At 39.7% G+C, this 7,722-nt stretch overlaps 1 pseudogene; it reads right to left on the bottom strand.

Annotated features, from left to right (window-relative positions):
• Positions 1–2,819: 2,819 nt before the first annotated feature.
• On the bottom strand, positions 2,820–5,928 carry LOC117705582 (ubiquitin-conjugating enzyme E2 N pseudogene; annotated as a pseudogene).
• Positions 5,929–7,722: the final 1,794 nt, after the last annotated feature.

The following is a 7,722-nucleotide window of genomic DNA, read 5'->3' on the forward strand; positions in this document are numbered from 1 at the left end:
CCTTCACAGTCCTCTGCCAGGACTGGGGCCATTTTCACTGGTAAAGGTGAAATGGCCTGTGGGACATAAGCTTTCTCAGTTGCTAGACACTCTTACTTAACCCTACCAACTAATTGTTAATGGGCATTGTAATTACATTAGCAGGATGAAATGAAGTCAGTCACATATGATATGAGGCTTCCAAGGGGAAACTTCTAAGTGCAAATTGTGCGTGGCCAGTTCTTGATCCCCTATTCCATCTCTTCAGTCTCAAACTATGAGTCTCTCCTTATTCATATGCACTGACCTAGGGGTTTTGGCTCCTCCTCCCCTATTTGACTATACATTCTGGAGAGGAAATCTTTAGATTTCTCTGGCCTCGTTCACATGACTAATTTGCAACCATGTTAGATACTCTGGAAAGCATCTACAATTCTAAAGTGTAGGTCTTTAAGTTGTCACATAAGGCCCCATATGTGCTCCCAGCCAAGCTGCTCCATCCTGGATACTGATGATCCTTGGCTTAATTGACTGATGGATATTTGGGGAGATTTTGTACCTACTTGCCGCTAAAGCAGACTGAAATTTCTGACAGAAGTCTTTTACTGCCACCCGGTGGCCATAGCTAGAATTTGTGGGTAGGAGCTTAGCTACTGGTTTGGAAAATGGGCCTAAGACTGAAGGATGAATGAAATTTAGCTTCTATGTTGTTGTGAAAAGCTTTATGAACTTCAAGAGGGCAGTGGAGTAGGCAGTTGTCATGCCCACTAGTGTCTTCTGGTTTTAGAGGGGACTTGGACCCATATTCAATTCACTTTGAGGTTGGATTTCAGAATTCATAAAGTGAACCATGAACAGCCATCAAACCTTCATTCAGTGGGATTTGAGAAAGAAAAAGATGGATATGACTGTCTCCCTCAGAGGGTTGAACTGTGACTTAAAACCATCCTATTCATCACAGAAACCTCAGAGACTAAATACAGCTCCATATTCTAATCTGATCTTGGCCCAACTATACAGGTGGCAAGTGGATTTACAGCCAAAGGTCTTTCTTTGTTCGGATTTTCCTTCTGGATTTGGATTTGTTCATCTAATTCCTGAAGCAACTTTTCCCCTAACATCGTAGAGACCTAGAACATAAAATTATTTCTGTTTAGGATTTCTGTTTATATATTTATATATGATTTAACCAAAGAATCTATTTTAACATAGGTTCAAAATCACCATATTTTGTGAAGTTTAAATCTACAATGAAGATCCTTAAACCAAATTTTGGGCTTATTGGCATCCTTGTTTACTGTATTCTTGTCCCCAGAAATCCATCATTCTGTGTCCAAGAGAGGAACCCAAATTTTAGTCAATGATTACTTTATGTCAGCAGAACATTTAATGTAAAAACCCAAAAATGCCAAAAATTCTCATCAAGATGAATGAAATTAGCCTGGCCATTTTTAGGACAACTAAAAACATTCTTTCATTAAGACACAGAAAAAAATTCTAATGAAATAGTTATTGGCTCATTAAACTGGACTTTATTAACGAATAAAGGGAAGATAATTAAGAAGATCAGATAGACTATAAGCCTTGGAAAAGTGGACAAGGCAGTGTACCAGCCCACTAGGGAACACAGGAGGGGAGGGGCATACTACTAAACAGACAGAAAACTGCAGTATGCGCCTTCACGTGGAAGCAGTGGATGTTTTAGAACATGCCCTGGATCCTGGTGGCAGAGCACAGAGATGGATTATTGGACACTTACGATCTCCTTGAATGAATGGAAATTCCCCCAATAAAAACTACAACTTACCTACGAACTTCTTAACCGTCCTGATGCAAAAATAAAAAGACCCAACAGGAAAGTTATTTAAATAAAGAAGCTTATTTAGCTCAATTTGTTTTCACACTGGAAGGAAAAATGGACATTTCATTACAATAAGACTCACCAGGGACATATGCCAAGAAAGCCTTGTGGTGTAATACACAACGGGTGTATTGACACAATGGGCAATTGACTGAGGCTTGGCCCTTCAGGTATGCATGCAGGGTTAATTTCTCTGGAAAGGTCAAGGAATACTAGTGCAACCAGATTCTTTTGTAATAGTAACAGAACTGGTAATTAGAATTGCTTTTTATGAACAACAAAAATATTTTACTGAAAACACAAGATTTACAGAAGTTTCTAGACAAACCATACAAAATGGTCACAAACTTTACTCTTCTCTCTCCTCCTCCTCTTTTTCTATCTTGTTAAGTGCAGTGCAGAGAATCTACACTTGGCAGCGTAGTCACAGTGTTATTAGTCAGGGCTGTTATGTTTATTCAATATTCCCATTTCAGTTCAGATAATCAAGCCTGTCCATCTATAGCATCTAAAGTTGGACTTGGATAGAGACCATGTATAAAAGAAAACTGATTAATTTCTTTTATCCACTGCAATTAGATCCCACAGGATGAAGAAAGAGAACATAAAATTAAAATAAAACATATTTCCCCATTAAAAAAATAAAAACACCCATAGCCCTGGCAGCTAACCCTGACAACTGCCTTCATTCACAGTGCCTTGGACTTAGACAACGATGGAGAAATGGGTCAAAGCAGAGACTGACTGCTTTTCAACATCTCTCAACAACCTAGATGGTACTTCCAGTCTCTGCTCATGCTTTACAACAATGAACCAGGACAAGACAGAGATTTGCTAATGTGTGTATAATCACCAAAGATGACGGACGATACCTGGGATTTTGATCTGTAGTGTTTCTAAGACTGGGTTTAAATGCAAACGACAAAAGGAAGAAGTCTTGGTAGAACAGAAGTAATGCACACTTGGTGATCTGATCAACTTAAATATTATTCATGCCATAAAGCTAGTCCATGCTCTCACTGTTTCTATGGCTTGGGCTTTGTTGATCTTTCACAGCTTGGCTACATCATTTATTGACAGATCATCTGGATTAGGAACACTTAACAAAGCCTGAATTGATAACAACTGTGTGGCTCTGCAGTGCTAGAGACCACTTCTGTTTCGAAAATATCTAAACATAGTCTTCCAAACTTGTCTACATTAAGATGATAAATGGTCTTCCTGAACCATACTTTAGGTGCTTTCATTGGGTATTCTTCTAGAAGAAATAGTTCAAGTTTAAATGTTCCTCCCTCAAAGGAGAAATCCTGGGACCAACAATGACCGCATGAAAATCATGGGTGTTGTTTCCATCTGGTTCTGCTTTAATGCCAGGAACTGGTTCTTGGGTTTCCTTGATGATCTTGGGGGCAGCCTGGCCATCTTGTCAGATCACAAGTTCAGCCTCTGCTCTTGTCTCCAGTTTACCTCAACTCACACAGTCATGAGATTTTCTTAAAAAAAAAAACTAAACTCATGATAATATTTATAACCATCAAATGTAGGAGGATCTGAAGCTGACAGGGCAGTAAAGACTACACATTTACTTAACTGCGACTTGCTTGTTCTACTGAATTGATCCATAAGCACCCTTCCTGCAGTGCCCATTGTAGTGGCAGATGGCAGCTAAGCTGGTGGAGGGTTACAGACAAGTTTGCACTGAAGTCTTCCAGAGTTGCCAATGAAGTGTTTCTTTAAAGGTGTACCGACATCTCTTTAGTGATACAGATGACCTTAGTAGTTGCACTTTTGTTTGTTTTGCAAATACATAAAAAGTATAAAAGAAGGCACATGACCGAGGAACTTAGCTTTAGCCGGCTTTGGCCGAGAACTGGAGGGCAAATGTGGGAATAAAGTTTATAAAAGCTAGAATGTAAGCACAATGCTTTAACTTTTGAGGCTGTGTGGAGGTTTGGATGTTTTTGACTCTTGAGTAAGACAAGATCAGTGACATTTATGGGTGCTGTTTAAGCACTGAACTATCCCCAGCAATTTCCAAGGTTCCCTTTTTTATTAGTAGTTAAGAACAAGATTTGATAAGTCTGTTCTGACAGAAAGAGCTGGTGTAAGTTTGTTAGGGCACTCCTTAATATCATGATCCTTGCATAGATCTTTGTGGTTCGGACCATACACACAGCCTGGTCCTGTGTGGAGGCAGAGTCCACGGGAGTTCCAACTGTCCCTATACTTTGGAATTCTGGTGTGTTTGTTTTGTCTTTTCTTGCTATGATGCCTTTTGTCTTGAAGTAAAAGCTTCACCTGAATGTAGCATGTAGAGTTTGTAAACCCTAAATATCCAAACTAGGTATGCATGTGTAAAACATGTCTTGTTTGAAGAAGGTAGAGATCGTCACACAAGTTCTTATAAAGCACATGGATGAGGATAATTCCCTGATCAGAGCCAATAATGCACAGGAGCAGATGGCTTTTGGATAGAACTGTTACAGAAACGTAGTCAAGCAGAGCACCAGGCTAGGAAAATTAGTACTAACATAATCTTTATATATGTCTGATACAAATATAAATTGATAAGCTACACTAAAATTCAGTTTGCAGAGTCATTAACAAAGCTCAGACTACGATAAGACCTACCTCTGCAATTCCTCAGTGTGACCCTGAAGGTCTGAAGGTCAACTTAGCACAGAGATAACCACACAGCGTGTTTACTGCTATACAAAGCCAAGATACGAAGCCCAGTCTAGATGTGCATTACATTGAAAGAAGATCAGAGAAAGAAAATGTGACATATGAACTCCTTGTAGAGTTTTATTCAGCCACAAAGAAAAAGGAAATGATGTTATTTGGGGAAAAAAAGGATGAAATTTGAAATTATTATGTTAAATTAAGCTTGGAGATACAAATATTTTATGTTTTCTATTATATGTGATATCTAAGTTTAAGTGTGTGTGTATGTGTGTGTGTGCATGGAACATGGAAGTAGAGAGAAATGTAAGAGGCCCCTAAAGAGGAATAGAGAGAGTAAATAGGGAGACATGCAGTGTATTATATTTTCTGTCATGTGGAGTCTGGATAAACAATGTGTTATAAACAGGAGTGGGAGGGGGAAAGGGAGATAAAAATATAAGAGGACCACTAGGGCCAGGTGGCAGGAAAATGGAACAGGGAGGGGAAAGTAGAAGGATGGGCATGAACAACACAGTTCTTTATATAACTGGTGTCTTTGTCTAATTAAATCTATCTACTCCTTATGAGCCAAGAGTCCTGCTCTGAGACATGCAATCCCAGAACTCATATCCCCATTGGTGTTTGCTGCAGCAGTGTTTATGAATATTGAAAATGATGAATGCTGGACCTGGGGATCTATCCCATGGGCAGTCAACAAACACAGACACTGTTGTGGATGCCAGGAAGTGCATGCTGACAGGAGCCTGATATACCTGTCCCTTGAGAGGCTCTGCCAGAATCTGACATATACAGAGGCAAATGCTCACAGCTAACCATTGAACTCACCATGGGGTCCCCAATGGAGGAGTTAGAGAGAAGACTGAAGGAGCTGAAGGGGCTTGTGGCCCCATGGGAAGAGCAACAATACCAACCAACCAGAGCTTCCAGGGTCTAGACCGCCAGCCTGGGAGCACACATGGACAGACCCATGGCTCCAGCTGTATATGCAGTGGAGGATGGCCTTGTCAGGCACTGGTGAGAGAGGAGGTCCTTGTTCCCATGAAGGCGGGACGTCCTAGTGTGGGGGAAATTTGAGGGCAGGGAATGGGGAGTGGGTGTATGGGTGGGGGCACACCCTCATAGAAGCAACCGGAGAGGGGACTGGGGCAGGGAGTTCCTGAGGGCAGGGGAAATGGGGAAAGGGGATTACATCTGAAATGTAAATAAGTAGAATATCCAAATTAAAAAATACATTTAAAAAAAAAAGAAAGAAGGAAAGAAAGAAAATGATACTTACCACCAAGGGAACAGTTAGTAAGCTGTGGCAGACGAAGAGAGTTGAGAATAACACAACAGTCAGCAGATCTTAAAAGTAATGAGCCCATATAAAGCTGAAGAGCATACTGTATAAAGCAGGATGCCATGTGCATGAAATGGAAATCTTAAAAACTCCTATCTAGAAAACAGCAGTAAACATTCTATAGGAACCAACACAAGTAAAACCAACCCATCATTTTAACAAGGTTGCAAGTGGGAGCAAGCTATAGAAAGATAAGGGGGAAGTGGAGTGAATACACAGATGGAGAATGGATGAATGGGAGACTCAAAGCCAGAGAACAGCGAGCATCCTACCACCCTACATGGATAACACACGACAAACGGAAGACGGTTGGGTTGGCCTTCTTGACAAAGAATTCCTTTCACTCTCCAACATACAACTACAAAAATAAATGTAAAAGAAATAGATAATTTTGGGTTTCACTCAGGATCAGGGCAGAATTTAAGATAGGCCATAGTTTGTAAAAACCCATGACAAATCTTCTCAGGGATACCTTGGAAGTCCGATGTTGGTCCTTAGCCATGAGGTGATTCTGGAGGGCGCTGAGCCTGTTTGGTTTCCTTCGGAAAATTAGAAGAAAGCCATCCTTCTACTGTACTTCAGGCTGTCCTCTTCAGAGAGAGGCTGCGGATGTGACCTCTTGCTGTTAAGACCCATTAGTTTTCTGTTTGCTGATTCTATATTCCAGATGTTGTTTAGTCCTTAAAGGCTGTTTTACACACTGGCCACTTGTCTCTTTCCCAACGTACTCTTGCATCTATGGATAGAAAAAAGGGAAGATATGGCAGAGGCTCCTTAGTGCCAGCTGTGCTAAGTGCTGTGGAAATTGTGCTTCTCTCTCTTCTGCTTGCTTCCATTTGAGCCACACAAATCATTTCATTGTGTGCAGTAAGAGCAGAGTGAGCATTTTTAAATCGTTACATTCTAGTTGTCTCTTCCCTTGTACATTTTGCCACCAGCAGCAAGAGGAAATTACATCTCATGCTTTTAATATACTACTTAGGCAAACGGTTTTCTTCCTTCTACTTAATTAACATGTTATTTCCCTTCTTCTGGCCTTCATTATTTCTCATGGGAGCTTAGCTGTGAGTCTTTACAGGGTTCCATTTTATTCGTCTTTCTTTTTTCTTCTTGAAGTATTTTCTTTCACTATTTTTCTGTTATGTTTGGACATGGATGTATAGATTTAAGTTTTTTCTAAATATCTCGCATTTCACACATTTAAGGTCATTTCTCTTATTTTATTTTTTCATACAGTATTTGCTGGTAAACATACCGAGAGGTATCTGTTTCTGAGGCTCTTAATTTGTCTTCATTTTTCTCTTTCTCTTTGCCCTTCGAATTGCAAACTTTTGAGTTTGCTGATGGTTTCTGTTGCCATTTCAAATCTATTATTGAGTCCCTCTAATAAATTTTTATCTTATGATTATTGCCCATTAACTCAGATGTTTCCATTTTGTTCTTTCTTATAAAATTCTCTTTTTATTGACACCATTCGCCTAAATGCATTTTTTTGTTGCTATAAATGAATACCAAAATTTAGGTAAAATTATAGAGAAAAAAAGAGGGTTTATTTTAGTTTTTTTGCTGTAGAAGTCAGGAGTATAACACTGACAAATGGTGATGTCCTTTCTCCTGGGCCATAGGACATAGTATAGGTAGAACGAGCTTGCTAACTTGGACCTATAGTTTTTCATTTACTAAGACCCTGATACTATAAGGGCCCTATACCAGGGATCACCTAATTACCTCTCTAGTATTATATCTGTAAACAAAATTAACACTGTACTCTAGGAATTCAGTTTTATTATAGGGCTTGTAAGGCATGAGTACCTGGATCATACCATCATGTGCCCTATGAACCAAAGCAGTTATATCT

The sequence above is a fragment of the Arvicanthis niloticus genome, chromosome 3 (assembly GCF_011762505.2).
Source record: "Arvicanthis niloticus isolate mArvNil1 chromosome 3, mArvNil1.pat.X, whole genome shotgun sequence".
NCBI lineage: Eukaryota > Metazoa > Chordata > Mammalia > Rodentia > Muridae > Arvicanthis > Arvicanthis niloticus.